Source organism: Acomys russatus, chromosome 16, assembly GCF_903995435.1.
Source record: "Acomys russatus chromosome 16, mAcoRus1.1, whole genome shotgun sequence".
In the NCBI taxonomy this organism is placed as follows: Eukaryota; Metazoa; Chordata; class Mammalia; order Rodentia; family Muridae; genus Acomys; species Acomys russatus.
In genome coordinates, this window is record NC_067152.1 from 30124708 (window position 1) to 30140073 (window position 15366).

Consider the following 15366-nt stretch of genomic DNA (forward strand, 5'->3'; position numbering starts at 1 on the left):
AGAATGACTGGTTTATAGATGTCCTTGTGTTAAGTTAGGAAGGCCTGTCTGAGAACGACAATTATTAACTGACTTAAGGGAACACATTTCTGCACTTTCACACTGGGCGGGTGGGGAGGACGGCAAGGAGAGAGGTCTCTGCCAGTATCTTCAAATCCAGAGACGCTTTCAAATAATAACCTACTTTTATAGACATGTTTTGTTTTGGTAATGTGCCTGTGTCCTGTGTTTATCAGCCCTTATTTCTCAACACAAAGCTTTAGATGCTTACAGATAACGGTGTATGATAAAAGTGGAGCTAGAGAATTAAACAATTAGCAAAAGGTTTTGTTTTTTTTGTTTTTTGTTTTTTGTTTTGGTCAAAATTAATAGAAAAGAAACATCTGGGATGTAGTCTTGTTCAGCCACCTCTGAGCAGTGTCATCAATCCTTACTAGGGTGTTATGAAGTAGAGGTGCATTCAGGTACGTCCACGCTCACACCGCGACTATAACCACTGCCAGGTGGCGCCTTCCTTTTGGCTGCAGCACAGGACTACAGTAGTAAACAAACACATGGAAACATTGCTTATGCAAATATGATGATGGTGCAAATCCGATACCAAAGTGCCTGAAAATTTCCACTCTGACACCATGTACCATGTTTTAAATTGTACATTATATGAACAGAGTACACAGCTGCTGATCTGCCATATGTCTCTCCAGAGGCTGAATGACGTTTTGATTTTAAGATATTTCTTGGTTATGGTTTTAAGATGTTTTTTGTTTTCATGAAAGATAGTAAAATATACTTTCAATTTCATTGATATTATATGCTTGGTTGTGAAAATACTCAAGGCTTTGGGATTTTATATTAGTAAATATTCATGATATATGGGGAAAATGACATATATACTACATGGGCTCAGCCATGTAAAAACGTCTATTCTGCTATGTATACATTCACATATAAGGAATAAAAGGGTATTTCAAAATTTCTAGTTGTTATTCAGTTTTCTAGGGCTTTACTTCTTATGGTTTTCAGTATTCTATGAGCATGCTGACCTCCAAAAGTTGAAAAATATAAACATTTTAAAAATAAGTAAATAGTAAATGCATATAGGATCCAAGAGATGAAAGTAATTACAAAATGGGAAGGATGTTTTAATGCTTTGATATAGTCTTTGATTTATTTTACTTAAAAATTAATTGATAAGCAGACATATCAAAGTTGTGCCTACTAAGGGATACCATGAAGTGTTTGAAATACACATATGTTATGTAGTGTTTCAATCAGGCTGAGCCGTTAGTGTATTCTCTTGTGAACCACAGTTCTGAGACAAGGCACTCTTCTTCCTCTCACTGGGAAAGAGCACGGAGCCTAAATGACTTTCTCATGAAGATATCTCGTAAGAGGCAGATTTGGATCTTGAACGTCTCCCTGACAGAGCTGAACCCCCAGGGTGGCTCAGCTACTGCTGGAGCGAGGCCTCAGCTTGCCTGCTCCTCACATTCAGCACACTTGAGGCCAGCCTGAAAGTGTATGCTCCTGTAAAGCCTCCTGACGTAGGCCAGAGAAAGAGATTACTGCGTTACTAAATAGGAAGAGCACCAGGAGAGATGGGAGACGCTTGGAACAGCCCCTCAAAATGAAGAAATATGTGCCCTCCAAAACTCATACTGAAATACAGTCCCCAAGATAAAAATGCTGAGAGGTGAAGGGATTGTTAAAGAGGCCACTAAGTTGCCAGGTAATAGTGGCACGCATACTCAATCCCAATACTTGGTAGGCAGATTGGCCTCTGTGAGTTCAAGAACAGCCTGGTCTACACAGTTCCAGGACAGCCAAGGCTACATAGAGAGGTCCTGTGTCAAAAATAAAATAAAATAAAATAAATAAAAAATCAAACAAAACAAGACAATACAAAATAAGCTGCTGTTACCAAATATACTTTTTGGGGGATGCAGCTATGGCTCGGGAGTTAAGAGCTCTCTCTTGCTGCTCTTCCAAAGAACCTGAGTGTGGATCTCTGTACCTACACAGAGGACCACAATTGTCTGTATCTCCATTTCCAAAGCTCCAACGCCCTCTTCTGACCTCTGTGGGCATCAGGCATGCATATGGTACACACTCATACATGCAGGCAAAAACCCATACATGTAAAATAAAATTTAACAGATCTAAAAACCTTTTTTAAAAAGAGGCCCCTAAGTTGCTAAGAGGGCGTAACGTCTCCCTCGAGGAGGTGGGCTAACAGTACTTGCACTGGGTGAGGCTCACGCTTGTTGAACCGATCACTTACTCTAAGGGCTGCTACAAGGAGAGCCTGGCCTGCACACATCACCTCTTCTGCACTTGTCTGTCTGTCCTTCTGGGTTTTGCTATGTTACGACACGGCACGAAGCCCTTACCGGCTGCATCTGTCTGATCTTGGGCTTTCAGCTCTTACACCTGTGAGCTAACTATACTTTTTTCCTTTATAAGCTAAGCAGTCTCAGGTATTCTGCCAGAGCAACAGAAAAATGGAGCAAGAAGTGGGGTCTTCAGAAGAGGAAAACGATAGGGTCTCTGCTTTCATATGCCACGGATGTGGGTTTAAGGCATCACACTCAATTTCCTCAGTGTATAGGGCAGCAGTTTTCAAGCTGTGGGTCATGACCCCTTTGAGGGTCACATATCAAATAGTTACATTATGATTCATGACAGTAGCAAAATTACAGTTATGAGGTAGCAATGGGATAATTTTATGGCTGAAGGACACCACAAACAACGCTAGGACAGCTGAGAAGCACGGGCCTAGTCCGTGATCAAGAACTGCGCTACAGAAGTCCTTTCAGAACACAAGACAGTCTCTGTGAGAACTCTCTGTATTAAAATTCAAAGATATAACTATAGGAAACACACTTTTTAAATGCCATGAAAAGCCAGAGGAAACCAACTCCTTGTACTTGGGAGCATGTGTGTGTGATCATTCTCCCAAAGACGGTCAAGCTGCACTTTGGGGATGAGCGTGCATGCGTGGCATCCTACGGGCAGCACTTGTATGTTTGTATTTCTCTGGGATGAGGCACTGACACGATGGAGAGGCCAAAACCAAACCAAAACGAACCAAGTGTCCCGGGACACTGACAGACGGTGTGCAGGCACTAGTTTAGTTTACTCTTGGGTCTCGGTTCCCTCATCACTATAGAGAGGAATAGAGCAGGAATCAGAGCTTTGTGGCCTCAAACTCAAAGATCCGCCTGCCTATGCCTCCCTGAGTGCTGAGATCACAGGCGTGTGCCACCACTTTTTAATATTGCTACTTCTTTTCCAGTCCACTTCCCTGGTGTCTGCTTTTATTTATACGGCATTTTGACGGAAAAGAGACATCTAATGTTGGCACAGTGGCATCGGCCTGTATTCTCGGCACTCAGGAAGCTGGAGCAGGAGGATTGCCACGAACTCTAGGCCAGCCTGGATTACAGAGTAAGACCTTGTCTCAAGAAGCCTATACCAGTAATGATAGTTATAATACACAAAAAGGAAGGCTAGCTGTGGCAGTGCAGAACAAAAATGGTATAATTATGAACGCTCTCTGATTCAGCAATTCCACTTCTAGGAAATTAACTGAAAGAACAATAGCTAGGCAGAAACATATAGCTCCAAGGGTGCTTGTCATACATGGTACATAATCATGAAAAACTCACAAAATTATAGGGGACTGATTAAATAAATGATGGTGTTATCATTTTATGAAATGGAGTGTTACATTAAAAAAAAAGAGTAGACTTGTTGTGTAAGGAGAAAAGCCAGTTTAAAAAAAATTTTTTTAAAGTGTGTGCATAAACCCATGCATAGAAATATAACAAAAACTAACAGTTCCTTTTTCATTTTTAAAAAATAACTACCTTGCTTTCCTTTCTGGTGATCTGTGCTGAACGTCCATCCCTAACGTTCTCAGGGACAGAGATCTAAACCACGGGGAAAAGAACCAGGTTTTAAAAAGTCTCCCCTAACCTTCTGGGCCCAGCAGGGAGTCTGCAGTGATGGGCAGAGGCAAGAAGGGTTCTGAGAACCAACCCTAGGCTCTGGAGACTGTGAAGTTTGCTCTCAGGAATTTCTCAATCAAGTTGTGAAATCTGAAGTTTTTTTTAAAAAGCCAACAATAAATCAGATCGTTTACGTGTCTGAGTCACAAAGCCCAAAGGGCACCAGACTGGGGACAAGGCAGCCTAGACTCTCCCCGACTGCGACTTGAGCCTAAAGAAGGTGTTTGGTCTCCTGGGAGCTTGGGCTTCTCCAGTGTGAAGCAAGAATGAAAATAAGCGCTCTCAGACTGGTGCGCCGTGGAACACAAATGGGTGTAGCTTTATGTAGGTACATTTGCCAATTAAGGCAAGGCTGGACTAGAGATCTCTGAGGTCCCCCATCCTAACTCAGTCTAGATCTGAGTCAACGATACAGCTCCCCGAATCACCGAAACCTGCGTGCTCGGGTGCCCTTTTGGTTTCTTCACAGACAGGGAGAGGTGTATTAAATAATGCAGGATGGATGACAACCCACTTGAAGAAAATCCCACAGTTTGCCAGCAGTGACTGAAAGCAAAAGGCAAGAGTTTACCAGGAAGGGGGCCCACCCGTGTCTGGTGATGATGATAGAAATCATGAACCTAAACAATGTTTTTTTGTTCGATTTCGGTCTGTCCTTCCGGATTATATTTTTCTTCCATCAAATTCTTTCATGATTTTTCTCTTTCTTTTTCTTTTTTAGTTTTTTGAGCCAGGGTTTCTCTGCTTAGCCTTGGCTGTCCTGGACTCACTCTGTAGCCCAGGCTGGCCTCAAACTCACAGCGAACTGCCTGCCTCTGCCTCTCGAGTGCTGGCATTAAAGGTGTGTGCCACCATGCTTGGCTTCTCATGATTTTTCTAAGAGAGAAAGTGAAAGCCAGAGGTGGTGCTGTAGCACTCAGTCACAAATAACTCTATGAGCACTTGATATAGTACTTAGTCATTTCTTTCCAGGTCAGATCCTTTGGCATTTATGAAGTGGTGTGTAGAAGAGATTTGCCTGTCTAATGTCTATAAGTCCTCCTCTTCCCTCACTCCCTAGCATCACATCCAGCCCATGGTACTTCTTCTTTTTAAACACTTATTGGTGTGGGGGGAGGGGTGTGTGCACACACGCCACACATGTGACAGTAAGTTGGTTCTGCCCTTCCACCATATGGGGTGCATGGATCAAACTCAAACTCGAGTTCATCAAATTTGGTGACAAGCGCCTTGACCCATCTCACAAGCCCATATATTCTTTAGAAGACTTAAAACGTATCAAAGGTAGACTGCTCTGATAACACATTGTATGGGAGCCTGGGAAAGCCTCATGGAGCTGGGGCAGCAGTGCTCACTGAGTTAGCAGCTGAATTTCTGGCAGCGTTTGTTAGCGTGACTACTAAGTCTTTCTCCTATTTCCCCAGCACTGGAATTTCTACTGAATCTACCAATACAATTTTCCCAGAGCAATGTGTCACATATAAGGAACTGGCAAGACTTGGTATAGCAGCCGTGGAGCATTTATCAGTCCTCTCCGATGGAATGTGACAAAGAGCAAATGCGAATCAGCCAAGTTTGAGTTCACAAACAGAAGAGGATCGCCAAGTGTCCCCTTGACTACCCATCAACAAACACTATTCGGAATGGGTAATTACAAAACAGCCTGAGAAGATAATCCCAGGTGTTAACTTTTCTCAGGAGCAAGGCAAGTTTTAGATGAAAAGGAAACATCTCAACGCCCGATTAAAGGGATTGGCTTATGCGTCTGTGCCCTTTATAGAGCCACGTTGTTTGGCAATGTTATTATACCAAGTATCATCTATAGAGTGTAAGCAAGGTGCCAGGTTAGAAAACTTTCACATTAATGCTACCCTGACAATGAGCCAACCAAGAAATACCAATACCGTGTAGGTAAGGACACAGGCTCAGAGAGCTTGGGGACTGGTGCCCTGAAGCATTTCCAGGTCCAGGGTCACACAAGCGAGAAGCAGTAAAGGAAGACTCTAAGCCAACCTACTATTGTACCCAAGGACCTTCTCACTCCCCAGGGTCATGGGCTAACCCACCACTAAAGGACATGAATACACACAATCTTTCTAATGCTATTTATCTTTTTTTTTTTTTAAATTAAATGCTATAAATGTTTTATCATGGGGGAAAAAAGACCAAGATATATTATTGAGTTTTTAAAAAAGAAGAAGAAGAAGAAGAAGCCATAGAACAGTAGCTGTTGTGATCTTATTTAAAGGGGGGGGGGGACCCACCTATACATGAATAGATAGAGCTAAATACACATGAGAGGGTCTGAAAACACCCACTGCTATTACAGTGGCCACTTCTGATAGAAACTGAGGAGGGTACAACAGAGACCTTATTTTCTCCTCTGCAATTAGCATTGCTTTGTGAGGATGCAGGATTTTTATAACCTGTAAAGCAGAAAAACACACGGGCGTGCATACAGGTAATGAGTGCTGCGCCTTTCCCCATCCCTGACCTGATGCTTGGATGCTTGAACTCTGTTCTCCTAACACCCACACAGATGAACAGCCACAGAACCATCGCCACAGAAACCATCAGCAGCTGAGCAATGCCCAAGAAAGCCTGCCCCTTCCCATTTCTAGACTGGAGATACACTTGGAAGCAATCCAAGAAGTCTTTCATAGAGTAAAACGGGATTGAAGAGTACCTAACTCACACTTAATAGGGAACCAGAGCCATCCTATTTGCTCTGACTTGCAAAAGACAGGGTTTAGCACCACACGGCCTTCTTCATTAACCTGGCTTACCGTGCCTTGTGTCTTACGTATGACGGCTCTGTGGTGCTATTCCCACAGAGACCGTAAAAGCACCTTGAGGGCAGAGCAGGAGTGTACGTCTTCTCTTTCGTCCAGATTAAGCAAGCTACTGGCATTTATCCATTTCCAGAAAATGTATAGATGTGTAATGAGCAACCACAACACAACCCAGCAATGCCGAAGAGGACACACGCCGTACACAGGGGGCAGACTAAAACCAGAGCGCTCTGCAGAAAGTCAGATCAAAGCTGAGGCCTGAAGGATGAACAAGAACTGAGCAAAACGATGGTCAAAACATGCCCCGAGATACGGAGGGAAGAGACAGTGGCACCGCAAATTAGAGGCACTGAAAATAGCACGCTCTGGCTGCAGCCCAGCGTGTGGGGGAGGGGCGCGGGCCCAAGCTGAGGTAGGAAAGTTTGGCAGCTGCCAGAGCACTCAGGGCTTGTAAACTGTGCAAGGAGTTACGGGGAGCAGCTAAGGAGTTAGAAGCAGTGGGATGACAGGATCAGACTTGCCTTTTTATTAAAAAAAAAAAAAAAAAAAATCACTCCGGTTACAGTGTGGAGAATGGATTAGAGGGGGGCAAGGCAGCTCATGGAGCAATTCAGGCAAGGGATAATGGTGTCCTGAAGGAAGGGCGGCAGGGTGAGGTGGAGAGAAGCGCAGGCTCTGAGGCAGTGCTCTGTTCTACGACTGACTGGAAATGGGGTGAGCCAGAGAATGGGAGCTGAAGAGGAGGCCCCAGGTCTGAGCTACCTCACTCCCGGAAACACACAACTTAAAAGTGGAAGTATGCCGGGGAAGGAAGGCTGCAACGGAATGAATTTAATTTAGAATTCACTGCCTGATGGTGAAATAACCAATAAGTTATGTCTATGAAACCCTTGGGCTCCAAACTGAGACAAAGAATTCACATATTTAAGAGTCAACAGCACAAAGATACTACTGAACACTATAAAAATGGGCACGATCCATCTTAGGGAAACCGCGAGGAGAGGTCTAAGGCAGGCTCCTGAGGACCGCCTGCCTCACACACACATCGGAGGGGACGGAAAAAGGAAGGCCAGGAGGCAAGAAATGCTAGGAGAGAAGCTAAGTTAAGGGGACACAGCGGAGCCAGTGGGTGCTTCCTAAGAAGGTGCACACTGACTGGTACTGGCCAGGGTTAGTTGTCAGGATTTCCGGCTCTTTCCAGCTCAGCTACCTGTTCCGTTTAGTGCTGAGAAGATATGTCATGGCATCTAGATCCTTATGACTTCCTTATTTCCCACATCTTCTCACAAGGCCCGAGTGTCACTTCCAAGCCTGTCGTCCACACTGCCTAATCACTAAGTTCGGCCAGCCCCATTTTCACCACCTACCCCAGCTTTCTTTTCCCGCTCTGTTAGCACCAGCCTAGCTAAGGCTGTGCACACCCTGCAACTAGACTACCAGCAGCCACAGGTCTCCCTCCCAGCCCATCCAGCCCATCCCCTCCTTTCCCGTGATCCTGTTGCACAGGAAACCTGGAATGGTCACCCTAAAGTCCTGACTTAAGTAGCACTGCTCCTCTGTTGAAAAGTCTCCGATGACTTCCCATTGTAACTATTTGTTCAATTATCTCATTTATCTGATAAATGTTTACTTATATATGTCCAGGTCTCTCCAACCACGTAAGCTACTTATGCTCAAATAATTTGCTTCTTTTAAAACGTTCAGTCTATTACAACGTTTTTATAAAATACAATTTAAAGCATCATAGTGATGTCAAATTGCTATAAGCATTTCTAATAGCTTACTTTTAGTCTCAGTATTCATTTTTGGCCAGGTGGTGATAGTGCATTCCTTTGATCCCAGCACTCAGGAGGCAGAGGAAGGTGGATCTCTGTTGAGTTCAAGGCCAGTCTGGTCTACAGAGTGAGTTTCAAGACAGCCAGTCTCAAAACACCAAGGGAGGGGGGTGGTGGTAGAAATTATCAGCCAGTCTGGTCTACAGAGTGAGTTTCAAGACAGCCAGTCTCAAAACACCAGGGTGGTGGTGGTAGAAATTATCTTATTGTGGACTGGTAATAGCAGTTCGTGGTCCTACAACCACTGATGGACTGCATTCCAAATAGCCAGATGCTGACAGTTCATGGACAGATGACAATATGGCTGTGCCCTTCAGAGGATAGGCCTCTCTCTATATAGGATGATTCTGCCAGCCGGGTGAGACATTATTTAACTTCACAGGGTGGATGGTAAGGAAAGAGTCTCTGAGAGAGGACGAATGCTGCTAAACATCCCATGATGTGTGATGCACAGGGCAGGCTCCTTACAGCAAATTCTCCAGCCTGCAGTACACACAGGGCAAAGGTTGAAAAAGCCTGCCTTGGGAGCTTGATGTGAACGATTACGGTACATAATAGCCAGACATGGTGGCGCACGCCTTTAATCCTAGCACTCAGGGGTAGGTGGGTCTCTGTGAGTTCGAGGCCAGCCTGGTCTACAAAGTGAGTCCAGGACAGCCAGGGCTACACAGAGAAACCCTGTCTCCGAAAAAACAAAAGAATGACAGAACAGCTAGGTTTTAGGTACACCAACAGCACATTGGAAACACATAGAAGCAGCAGGCCAGACTGCTTGGAAGGTTATGTCAGGGACAGGAAAAGTTGCATCCGACTCTCAGACTTCCCCGGCCCAACTCCATCTTGACACCTTGACTTCCATTTCTTATATTATTGTTCCCAGCACCAGGACTGCTAAGTGCTCTGAGCTTCGAATTCTCTGCCTTGCTTAGTCTGTTTCCCTGTTTGGAGAGCAGCGCTTTCCCTCCTGCTATCCAAAGCCACCTGCTCAAGTTCTCAGGCTCCATGAAGCCTGTAGTAAATTTCTTTAAGAGCCTGGACAGCTGAGTCTGTCTACACCACTTGGTCCTTACTCAAGCACACGCTGCCTTTGACGTCGGTTATTGGGTTCTCTTGTCTCACTTTTAAAGCAGTCATTTAACCGAACTGTGTTTTGCCTCTAGGTGAACAGCTCACTTAAGATGACATCTCCGACACAGCACAGCAATCACTTCTTGCATGGTGCTATAGCTCGAGCTAAGAACACACATTTTTAGGAGTGGCGTCATATATTAAACACTGCAGTCTTTATGTGTCCACTTCATGATGACCGGGACATATTAGATTACTAGAAAGGGTTATTTCCTGCGTGCGGGGCAGTGAGCTTCTGGGCTGGATGATTATCTGGCCCAACAGATTAATGGTGCCATAGCTGAAACAGCTGTGGCTGAATCAGAGGCTGACCCAAAGATCACCTCTTCCAGGATTCTTCCAAATGGGCTCAAGAAGACCAAACACAGTGAATTCACATGGTGGGCTTTCATGAACGAACAACATGGGGAGGAGCGGTGCGGGACGCGAAGTCTGAGGCCATGCTGCGTTCCCATCTGCCCCTACCACTTACTGTGGGTCTTGGATTAACTCCTTTACTTCTCTCTTTGAGCCTCAGTTTCTTGCTCTGTTGAAACAGGACAATACAGTAGATGTCTCCAAAAGGTTGTTGTGAGGATTAAATAAGTTAATGCACAGAACACAAGCGAAGCAGTTAGAAGCGTGCCCCCCACGTCACGGGTACTAGTTAGCACTGTCAACGCAGAAGAGGCGACGCTGGTTCACTGCAGGGGCCACAGCCCTTTGAGTCTTCAAGATGCTTTTGAATATTGAAGATAAATTTGGGCATAGTTCTTCGGGTGTCAAAAATTCTGCTCTTTTTGAGGCCAGCCTGGTCTACAAAGCGAGCCCAGGACAGCCAAGGCTACACAGAGAAACTGTGTCTCAAAAAAACGAAGAAGAAGAAGAAGAAGAAGAAGAAGAAGAAGAAGAAGAAGAAGAAGAAGAAGAAGAAGAAGAAGAAGAAGAAGAAGAAGAAGAAAAGAAAGAAATTCTGCTCTCCCAAGTCACCCTTCTTGTGTCTTTCCTCTCTCATGCTTCTTCTTGTTTTTGTTTTTGAAACAAGGTTTCTCTGTGTAGCCTTGGCTGTCCTAGAACTTCCTCTATAGACCAGGCTGGCCTCGAACTTACAGAGATCCACCTGCCTCTACCTCCCAAGTGCTGGGATTAAAGGCGTGCGCCACCAACCCCTTCACCTCTCTCCTGTGCGTTAGCCACCCACATAAGGGACTTGACACAAATGCTTACCAGTTTGGAGGGAAGACACAGGACTTACACCCATCACCATATGGGAATTACTGGGAGGAAGCAGTTGGCAGGAAGCTATTACCTGTCCAGAAACTCTTTCTCCTTTAAGTAAAGCAGGACAGGTGCTCCTGTCTGCCCTGTCACACTGGCACCAGGGTCCAGGGGATCCAGGCCTGGAACCCTATGTGCCTTGTAAAAGCTGAAGGACAGACCTGTGCTCAGCTACCTGTCTATCCTGAGAGATAGCCTGTGCTAGTATCTGTTTGTTAGAAGCCACCACCACCGCCTGGCTTGTTTTACATATTTTATTAACATAAACATGTCTGTATATCTGAAGCGAATCCCGCTTAGATGGGCTCATCTGTACTTTATAGTGTTGTGCACCACAGCTGATCTCATCATTTCCTTACTGGTGCACATTCAGGTCATTGTTTTAGACGTAAACTTTGTTGGTTTGCTTGCTGGTTTGTTTGGCTGTTTGTTCCTATTGGGCATTGAACCCAGGACCTGAGAGCATGCTAGTCTAGCCCTCTACCATTGAGCTATATCTCCCAGCGACTACAGTTCACCTTAGTAACCCAGTTATTGACCTGTAAGTACCACCACTGCTACCAGAAAATCTGACCCTGACCCGCTGTGTGCTCTGCTGACTGACTGCTTTGCCAACAGACTGATTTTCAAAAGTCTCTTTATAAACTTTAAAACACCGGATGCATTTGAACACAGTCTGCCTTTGAGATACCGATGCGACAACATTATTCCCCTTCAAATAGAAGTGTAACATAAAAGTTAAAAAAAAAAAATCAGTGGGATTAGGTGTTGTGGTACACAGCTCTAACTCTAGCCCTCATGAGGCTGGGGTAGGTGGGTCAGGGTGACACAGTAATTTCCAAGCAAGCCTGGGCTATAAAAGAAAGGGAAGGAAAAAGGAAGAGCAGAAAGGAGGGAGGGCAGGAGGCAAACAACGGCGAAATCAACTCAAGGGAAACGGAATCTCTACCCACAGAAGGAAGGGTACTCTCTCTAGGTGTTCTGCTTCGAGCACAAGCCCTTTGCCTCTCTCCTGCTGTAGAGACTCTGAACTTACATGAGTCATAAACTATTTTCTCTTAAATTAAGTGGGGGTGGGGGTGGGAGAACAACAACGACAAAACCCTTTCCTGAGGATCCTGACCTGAAGTGAGAATTAGCGGGGCATCGCATTCCTCACATCCAGGCAGAGGCAGGGAAAGAAGTTTGCATCTCTCAGCAGTGAGCAACTGCTTTCTCTTCCTCTGCTAATAAATTACAGGCAGACTTGAACAGATGTCAGCTTGGCATTCAAAACCTAAAATATAGCTGAAAAGCAAGTTATGACTAATACAAGAAAAAAGATGAATGTCAGAAACCTTCATCCATCCCCCCCCCTTTTTTTTTCAAATTTCAGATAAGCTCTTTAGCCTCAGGGCTCCAGTTCGCAGGGATGTCTTAACCCCCATTTAAATCGCAACCTCTCCTCCTGAGTAGGGGTGTGAATGCATTTTCAGAGTGTCAGTGTTTATGTTAATCTTAGCAAGAACTCGCTTTCTCCTGAATATGAGCAGATCCCCGTGCCCTTTCTGCCCCCATGTTGTATTTGTGCTGTTGCTAGCATGTGAAAGATCCTGGGCAGGACTAAAGGCTCTTTATAGTCTTTCTGTCAGGAGCTGCAGTCTCACTTTTACCAGAGAAGAGTTGCTTTCTTGGATGCCCAGACAAGGCAGTCAGTCTACACACACACACACACACACACACACACACACACACACACACACACACACACGCGTTCTCCTGACACAGCCCCTGTCCGGTGGGGAGATGTGAACCTACTCCCAGGATGATGTGAGGGGCTGCTGAGTGACTGTTACTCCAGTGCTCTTAAGAAGAATTGACCCTCTGGCTCTAACATTTCCAGCTTCGAGGTTATTGCCAGGGATGCTGAAAATGAAGTTTCTTTGTAGAAACACCCTTTGCCAACGTAAGAGCTGCAGTGAGGATCCAAGTGACTCACCACTCACTTATCCTGACTATTCTCTACCGAACTGCGTGCAGGGAGTGAGCGCGGTAAATGTCTGAACAGGACATCTGAGACTGCTCAAGGGCAGCCATTAGCGGCTGAGCTCACTCACCCAACCTTCCAACCCTGGCTTCTGATATTCCCACTGCTTTGCAGCACAAATGGTGGCGCTGTCATCCTGTATAGGAAGGACTTAAGGGAGTTGCTGATCAACCATCTGTGGACGTGGGGCTGGGAGTCATGGTATTTGATGTCCACTAGGGGTCAAATATAGGTTTAGTTTTCATTGCTTCCAAGAAAGACTTAACCTGCTTGGGTTTGAGTGAGCCTAACTGCTATGGACAAGAGGAAGGAAGGAAGAAAGGAAGGAAGGAAGGAAGGAAGGAAGGAATAAGGGGAAACAGACGGATGAGATATAGTAACAGAAGTCTCAGCTGATGGCCAGCATAGCCAAGCCTTTTCTTATCCCCACAAACAGCCACCACTCCTCAGCCTCTAGAACCTTACGTGGCTTATTTTCTTTTTAAGGATTTCCTTAAGTTTTGTTTATTTGTTTGTTTTGTTTTCTGAAACAGAGTTTCTCTGTGTATCCCTGGCTGACCTCAAACGCACAAGATCCGCCTGCCTCTGCCTCCTGAGTGCTGGGGTTAAATGTGTAGGCCTTCCTTCGTTTTAATTCTATAAAAGGATATTCTGAAAGTCCCTGAAGACAGGGCTGCTGGGCAGGAACCAGTGATGGCTAGTTTCAGGGGTGTTACCTCATCAGCTCTCACGTTCTACCTCCTAACTGTGTCTCTGGTTAAATCCCTTAGTCATCTCAGTTCTCATCACAATTGTCTGTATGTTTCTAACCTCTATTTTCAGTTTTTAAAAGGAAATATGAAATTTTACAACCAAATGGAAGACATAAATTACCTAAAGACATGACCATCAGTCTCATAAACACAATGGCTAGAGGAAAGAAAATTACTGACATCTTACTTTTAAAATTAGAAATCTTGATATACATATACAGATATATGCCCAACATGAAAAAATCCAATTAACATTCTTATTTCAAAATAAACTTAACTCCAATTTCATAGGGAGACAATTTGGTAAGCCCAAAAAAATGTTTTCAGCTTACAAACACCTTATAATCTATATGAATTGCTATTTTCTAAATATTTTTCTCATTCAATTGATTTAACTGATCATACACTGTCTAATTATTAATCCCACAACGTATACTATTAAAGCTACTTAGCGAACAAAGAATGAGAAAAACAAAAAAAATCTTATTTCCACCTATCAGAGTTAGAAACATAAAAAGCCATGAAGGAACCCGTGTAATTTTATTTATATTTGGTTTGATTGTTTCTCAGCTTTTCCTCAAAGATCACGTGTGTATTGGATCCCTGTGTAGCACTTTTCCGCTCACCGAGCCCAATGAGCACACAACCACATTCTTCTTGGAGGGCAATGAGATGCTTGTCAATTCCAACGTTTAAAGAAAAAAGAAAAGCTCAGGGAATGATATCCACATAGAAAATAATTCTTTCTCAGATGAAAAACCCTGAGCAATAAAGTTTCTTTCTTCTTTTTTAAAGATTCTCTAGGTACTTCCTTTAAAATAAGAAAAACGGGTTTTTTTTGTTGTTTATTTGTTGTTTTGTTTTGAAACAAAAGCTGCCATTTAAATTAAATTGATAATGCTTGCGTCTTGGTGAAAGAAAGTCATGGCAGGATGCTTTTAAAAGAATAAAACTTTTTTTGTGTGTGTCTTAAAATAGCATAAGTATAGTACAAAACAAAAGACACAAAAAAGGCTCCGGAGAGTGGCCCCAGACTTCAGGTCCGCAGCCCTCGGTCCCCGAGCACCAGTGCTGCAGCAAACACCTACTATGTTCCTTTCTCTAACACACATCAGAGGCGGATCAGATCCAGGGTAACCAGCAAACCTGCTTGATTTAATTACGACTGGGAGGCGGCACCACAGTGCAGCATCCTCCAGGAGCATCTGTTTTCCTACTTGTTGGCTGGACCCCACAAACGGTCAAAGACACGGAATCCTTCCCCTCTCCCAGGCTGCAGCCATGAAACTGGTAAAAAGATTCCACAAGAAGAACTTGAAACATTTAGAATCATCCCATTGACTCCGTTTTCACTTAAAATTTATTTAAATATTTCCACATCTTGGTCAAAACACCCTAAGATACACCTTATGATACACCTTATTGGACAGTGAATGGCCGCATTTCTTCCAACTCTCCAAATTAGAGTTCTGACTTTTTTTTTTTTTTTTATGGATTTGGCCTTTGTATCTTCCAGATAAGAAGCATGTCACCGCCATTTCAAGGTGTATAAAATTCAGGTGATGA

General features: G+C 44.2%; 1 protein-coding gene across 1 annotated transcript in view; it reads right to left on the bottom strand.

The window, feature by feature from the left end:
• Window positions 1-15366, bottom strand: part of Nsf (N-ethylmaleimide sensitive factor, vesicle fusing ATPase) — a 139816-nt gene that overhangs the window by 72167 nt on the left and 52283 nt on the right. The gene's annotated exons all lie outside the window — the stretch shown is intronic.